The sequence below is a fragment of the Triticum urartu genome, chromosome 2 (genome assembly GCF_003073215.2).
Source record: "Triticum urartu cultivar G1812 chromosome 2, Tu2.1, whole genome shotgun sequence".
Lineage (NCBI taxonomy): Eukaryota > Viridiplantae > Streptophyta > Magnoliopsida > Poales > Poaceae > Triticum > Triticum urartu.
In genome coordinates, this window is record NC_053023.1 from 672,420,499 (window position 1) to 672,428,081 (window position 7,583).

The 7,583-nt window shown below is 43.3% G+C and overlaps 1 pseudogene; it reads left to right on the forward strand.

Annotated features, from left to right (window-relative positions):
* The first annotated feature begins 578 nt into the window (after window positions 1-578).
* On the forward strand, window positions 579-2,442 carry LOC125537794 (annotated as a pseudogene).
* The last annotated feature ends 5,141 nt before the right edge of the window (window positions 2,443-7,583 follow it).

Here is a 7,583-nt window from a genome sequence, read left to right on the forward strand (position 1 = left end):
TGACGTCCGGGCATTACAAATGTCCTATGTTGAATTATTCGATGTAAAACTTTGATCACATATTGTTACTAGTGTTCAGTAGTACTAATCAAACCGTAAATTAACTAATCACCTGTCAATCGAATCTTCAACCGCAGTTCCTTATCTACCAAGTTCCTTAGGAGCAAGGGCATTGATCAGATAGGCCACAACCTTTGATATTAAATAAATAGTGCAAGAACATCTCTTAAACAAAAGGGACATCTCTATATAGCGTGACCATCTCTAGCATACCGATTCAATCAAACCAGTCCCCTTGCACTGGCAACTGGCCTTTCTTCCCTCACTTGTCAAGGGAGAGAATGATCCTCAGTGTGCTGATGAGTCCAGCTTCAGTGCCATGGAGCTCCCTGGTATGCGGTACCCTTGGCTTTGTGCTTCTATGGGAGGCTAGCCGGTTAGTAGATTTGCTATGGTGGCGCCCGTGGTGGCTTGAGCGTGCCTTGCGTGCCCAAGGTCTCTGCGGCACGTCTTACCGCTTCCTCGTCGGAGATCTCATCGACTACGGGCGGCGGAACAAGGAGGCATGATCGAGGTCAATGCCTCTGCGCTGTCACAACATAGCCCCACTCTTCCCGCCGTTCCTCCACGACCTTGTCCGGGAGCATGAAAAGACATGTATATCTTCGTTGAGTGTGTTCCCCAAGGTCACCATCAGCAACCCTGACTTAGCCAAGGAAGTGTTGTCGAACAAGTTCGGCCACTTCGAGAAGCTCAAGTTTCCGGCTCTGTCTAGGCTTCTTGCCGGAGGACTAGCGGCTTACGACGGCGAGAAATGGGTCAATCATAGAAGGATCCTTAACCCCGCATTCCATCTCGAGAAGCTCAAGGTATTTGTAGTCGTTTCGTATGAAGTGTTCAAGCATTGGCTTGCGAATTAAGTAAGCATTTGTTTTCTTTCAAACTTGTATTAAGTGTGTGACTGATCCTCCAAGCGCACATCATCAAATTGAATTTGCAGCTCATGATGCCAGCCTTGTCTACATGCTGCCAAGAGCTTGTCGATAGATGGACGTGATCCCTTGGTTCAGACGGTATCTATGAGTTGGATGTCTTCCCGGAGCTCCAAAGACTCACTGGAGATGTCATTTCTCGCACCGCATTTGGCAGTAACTACCTTGAAGGTGCCAGGGTTTTCCAGCTGCAATCCGAGCAAGTTGAACTCATTGTGGCCAGGCCAAAGAAGATTGTGCTTCCCGGTTACTTGTAATTCAACACCTAGTAGTACTAGTAAGTTTCAAGATTCGATTTTCCTACCAGAAGAGAACTAATGGGACAATATGCATATCTAGTATAAAACCAGCATTAATAAAGACCGTAGTACTGGTTTAGAGTAACACCGGAGATCATGTTTTATCGATCTGAGGTCCTCTATTTTAAGTAATGAGAGTAAATTATTCTGTGATTTGTAAATGTGCAATATGATTGATTTAGTACCGTTGTTCAGCAGTGTGTGCTAATAATTTATTGGGGTATTAACAGGTCCTTGCCGACCAAAAACAATAGATGGATGCGTCAAATTAATAATGAAATTGAATCCATTCTACATGGTCTAATTGAGAAAAGAATGCAAGCTATGCAAGAAGGAGAAAATACCAATGATGACTTGCTCGGCTTGATGCTTGAGTCAAACATGAGGACCTCGGATGACAATGGCCAACCATCTCAGGAATGACCATTAAAGAGGTCATGGAGGAATGCAAGTTGTTATATCTTGCTTGGACAGAAACAACATCAATACTGCTCACATGGACAATGATCGTACTAAGTATGCATCCAGAGTGGCAGGACCGTGCAAGGGAGGAGGTCATTAGCTTATTTGGAAAAAACAAACTTGAGTACGAAGGCGTTAACCGACTCAAAACAGTGAGTGGTGTTTTATTTACTTGATTCCATTGTTACAACAGGATATAAAATTGGATATATAAATCTTGCAATTTATACATACCTACGCAAGTGACCACGATTCTTTACGAGGTACTCCGATTGTACTCGCCTGCCGGTGGGTTCATCCGAAAAACATACAAGGAGATGAAGATTGGTGACATCACATACCCTGTTGGTGTCCTCATCGAGCTTCCTGTGTTCCAAATGAACCACGACCCACACATATGGGGAAGCGATGTTCATGAGTTCAAGCCAGAGAGGTTCGCCAACGGGATCTCTAAGGCGTCCAAGTATCCCGGTGCATTCCTACCATTCAGTTGGGGGCCACGGATCTGCATTAGCCAACAATTTGCCATGCTTGAGGGCAAGATGGCATTGTGCATGATTCTTCAATGCTTTGAGTTTGAGCTTGCGTCGTCATACACTCATGCAGTGGATAACAGTAGAGTGATGCGTCCGACACATGGTGCACAAATCAACCTCACGGCAATTTTATCATCATGCATAGTAATATAATATATACATGTTGTTCACTATCAGTTTCCATGTACCTAAACATATAATTAGGCACTAAAATATCGACGAGTTTGTATTTCATGTGAACCAACCATTTTGTCTTTATTATTAAAGTTGAGTTGATGGTTGTTGCTGGTGTGTCACCTCCCACCCGCTCCTCCACGTGTATGCTTGCTCCTTGACACTTAACACGCACAAGGGCCTTGCCCATCAAAAATTCACACATGTGTTTTATGCCTTCATCTATGTGAAGTAAAGAGGTAAATGATGGAATGATTGCTTTCATTGATAAATTTGGGATACATATACCATGAGTACAAAGGTGGTTACAAAGGAGGCAATTGTCAAAAGTGGCAACTGGCATAGCACGGATTAACCCTTTAACTAACATGATTAATTAATTCCTAACACTCCTGCTAATCAATGCTTATCTTTATGAATATGCATCATCTTGATAAATACTCCTCCTTGTATGTGTTTGCCTTCGAGAATGTTCATCGTCATCTTCTGTTTGCTGGAAAGAAGGATCATCATCTTCATCTTGAGAAAATTTTCTTTAAAAATCCAGTGGAAATATGAGGAGAATAGTATTTGATATATTATGAAAACTCATTTAAACCCTGTGGGAAAAATAAGGAGCAAATGATAGAACATATAATGATTATTTTCTCTATGTGAGAAAACCTTTGAAAATAGAGAAAACTCATTGGTGAGTGTAAAGAACAATAAATATGTTCCGTGTATTTACTTTAAAAAATCAAGGAGGAAAATTAGGAAGTATGATATATGATCGTAGACATTGCCTTATTAAAACCATTATGAGAAACCCTAAGAGAAAAACTCATAAACGAAAAGAGCACAAAATGATATGCCATTGAAAACTCTTTAAAACCCCAGTGAGAAAAATATAAGGAGAAAGTGATATGACATATGTCAACGCTTGTATTTGTATTGTCTCATTAAAAACCTAAATTAGAAACCATCAGGTAAAAGCATGGATGGAAAAGAGTACAATATATGCATGAGGATTGTGAACGTGTTATAATTTGGTACTTTACTCCCTACTGAAATTTGCAAATTTTAGGATTGTCTCGTACTAATTCTAGGGAAATGATTATGGAATATAGAAGTTGCTATTGACAATGTGAAATATTTGTTAGATGTTAACAATATTTTTGGGCAAATTATCTGCTCACTTTGGAATAATTCATGGGGTAAAAAAATTATGAGTAACTTTCATTCTAGTGTTGCTCTTCATATAACCCATATGTATTTCAACAATACACCTGCTATTATCTTGCTAGATAATATATTATGTGATTTTGATGAATCTTAGCCACATGATTTTGAGTGTGGTCAATCATTATGCCAAGTCATGCACAATTTTCAATGATTCATACAACATAACTGTTTCAGAACGATTAGTGAAAGTAGTCATTGGAGTCTATTTAGATAACCTATATGAAAAAACTATTCCAGTGAATTATGTGTAAGATTCGACATTGTTGGGATCACAAAAGTGGACAGTATATAACAATATAGCATACCATGGTCATATTTTGATTCTACTATTAGTACTAATCAAGACACATTCTGAGTTGGAGATACCAGATGATATCCCTTACATCAACCATAAGCCTTGTTAGGGGTTTACACTCGGATCAAATTGATAGCAAATATAGTGTAAGACCTGACATAGTTTGTATTGATATGAGTGCTAGAATGTTATTGAGATATGGAACTTCACGTCCTAATATCACATAATTAGTACCCCTAGGCCTTGATATATTTATACCATTGTGAGGGATAGTATAACCATAGTTGTTTATGATTGATTATGGCGTCCTGGTCTAGGGGTCTCTCACCATATCGGTTCCCATCCTGCTGGGCCAGGTTGAGGACCCCTAGGTTGGTTCGGTCCTAGGCCACATTAGGCGGCCCATGACATGCCCTACAAAGAGGATTCAAGGAGTCTTGCCGTTCAAGACAAGGAAACCGTATGCGTGGAGGACTCCTTTCCACCGACATAGCCAACTAGGACTCCGGTATCTTATATAAGCCGCAGACGGGCTAGTCTACAAAACACATCTTAGACAACTTAGGACCCCTTGGTATTCAGCTGTACTTTGTACACACACCAACACAATGTATACGAGCAGGAGTAGGGTATTATCTCCACCATGAGAGTCCAAAATTGTATAAAATCTAACTCCCTGTTACCATTCGACCGAATCGCTTGGTTAAGAAACCCTGATGAGGGATCTGCCGAATTTAACTCCGATAGTGGTGGCCCATGCAGGTCCCGCTAGTTGAACTCAGAGGCTTGATGGGAGCTTAGATTAGATCATGATCTACATGTCAAGACAGAACTTCGTCTTCGATGCGATCTTGTTTGTCGCTGACTCAGTTCGCTGCCTCGGTCATGTCAAGAACTGCACCCCAGTCCGGATCGCCAAAAATCGGATGAGCTTCTTCATCAAAATAAACTCCAACCTCTGCCGAGATCATGAAAAAAATCATCCATGGAGCTCAAGAGCTCAACGTCAACATTGCTATCGTGCGGCCATGCAATATGGCATGAATGACGAAATCTTTTATATCGGGCGTGCCTTCACAAGCATCATTTCACATATCCCTTTGGTGGGATTGTGCAGAACTGAGTCTACAACAACCCTATAAACTTTTGTTGCGATCCAATGGTGGAATCTCTTGCTACCTTTGGAAGATCCAACTGTTCAGATTGTCACGAGTTTGGAAGAAGGAGGCCAGCAGCCAACTCTGACATCCTTTGGAAGATCCAACTGTTCAAATTGTGTGAAATTTTCATGGTTGCGACCTCTCAAATTTAAGCTTGATCTGATGGTTCAAACTCCGAGAAACACCCCAAGAGTGCATCAATTTGTGAATGTTTTTTTGCATGAAAACAAATCTGACACATCTTCATCTTTCTTCATCAACAGACTATTAAACGGTCAGTCCCTATAACACTCGTACTCCTCCGGACCAGAGAAGGAGCGACAGAAGGACCTTGAGACTCCAGCCCCGGCTGATCCAACCGCTAGTTGCACCGACACAATTGATTCGTGCCAGACAGATTCCAACGTCAGTCAGACGCACTCCTCCCATGAGAAACAGAGAGCCATGCAGATGGTCATTTCCTCCTTTGGCCTACATGGGACAACTCCTCACTCGACGGATCATGAGTGGTCAGAGTCAGATCCGTTGCCTATCATGCCAAAGAGGGCTGGAAATCGCTAGAAGGGAGCTCGGGGCGGAGCGAAGTGTAGTGAGTAGGGTTTGGCCCAGGGATTGGATGGGGACGAATATATGTGGGGTCGGGGTGGGCCAGCGTGGGCCGGATCCGACGTGGTGGACACACCCGGGCCTCCCCATACCCGCCTCGGATTTGGGCTAGATATGAGGGGTGTTGATCAGCCCAAACTTTGGGGCCGGTATGAGGCGTCTGTTTGGGTTGGTTTTTTAATCGGTCAATGACTGAGCCGTCCGCCCGAGCGTATAGGGGGGAGCGCAACTATAGATGTTTGTAAGTTGCTTCCATTATGGCCAGCCTTAGGGCATCTCCTGAAGGAAATATGCCCTAGAGGGAATAATAAAGTTGTTATTTATATTTCTTTATATCATGATAAATGTTTATTATTCATGCTAGAATTGTATTAACCGGAAACTTAGTACATGTGTGGATACATAGACAAACAGAGCGTCCCTAGTATGCCTCTACTAGACTAGCTCGTTGATCAAAGATGGTTAAGTTTCCTAACCATAGACATGTGTTGTCATTTGATGAATGGGATCACATCATTAGAGAATGATGTGATGGACAAGACCCATCTATTAGCTTAGCATTTATCATCGTTTAGTTTTACTGCTATTGCTTTCATCATTACTTATACATGTTCCTCTGACTATGAGATTATGCGACTCCCGAATATCGGAGGAACACCTTGTGTGTTATCAAACGTCATAATGTAACTGGGTGATTATAAAGATGCTCTACAGGTGTCTCCGATGGTGTTTGTTGAGTTGGCATAGATCGAGATTAGGATATTCACTCCGTGTATCGAAGAGGTATCTCTGGGCCCTCTCGGTAATGCACTGTTGGGGAACGTAGTAATTTCAAAAAAATTCCTACGCACACGCAAGATCATGGTGATGCATAGCAATGAGAGAGGAGAGTGTTGTCTACGTACCCTCGTAGATCGTAAGCGGAAGCGTTATGACAACGCGGTTGATGTAGTCCTACGTCTTCACGATCGACCGATCCTAGTACCGAAAGTACGGCACCTCCGCGATCTGCACATGTTCGGCTCAGTAAAGTCCCACGAACTCACGATCCAGTAGGGTGTTGAGGGAGAGCTTCGTCAGCACAACGGCGTGATGACGGTGATGATGATGCTACCGGAACAGGGCTTTGCCTAAGCACCGCTACGATACGACCGAGGTGGATTATGGTGGAGGGGGGCACCGCACACGGCTGGAAACAATCAACTTCTATTTCTATGGGGTGCCCCCCTCCCCCGTATATAAAGGAGTGGAGGAGGGGAGGGCTGGCCCTCTCTATGGCGCGCCCCAAGGGGGATTCCTACTCCTAGTAGGAGTAGGTTTCCCCCCTTCCCTAGATGGAGTAGGAGAAGAAGGAAGGGGAAGAGGAAGAGAAGGAAAGAGGGGGGCGTCGCCCCCTCCCTAGTCCAATTCGGACCAGCCCATGGGGGGCACATAGCCACCCCTTGAGGCCCTTCCCTCCTTTCCATTATGGCCCATTAAGGCCCATTACTTCCCCGGCGAATTCTCGTAACTCTCTAGTACTCTGAAAAATACCTGAATCACTCGGAACCTTTCCGATGTCTGAATATAGCCTTCCAATATATCGATCTTTACGTCTCGACCATTTCGAGACTCCTCGTCATGTCCGTGATCTCATCCGGGACTCCAAACAACCTTTGGTACATCAAATCACATAACTCATAATACAAATCGTCATTGAACGTTAAGCGTGCAGACCCTACGGGTTCGAGAACTATGTAGACATGACCGAGACACATCTCCGGTCAATAACCAATAGCAGAACCTGGATTCTCATATTGGCTCCAACATATTCTACGAAGATCTTTATCGATCAAACC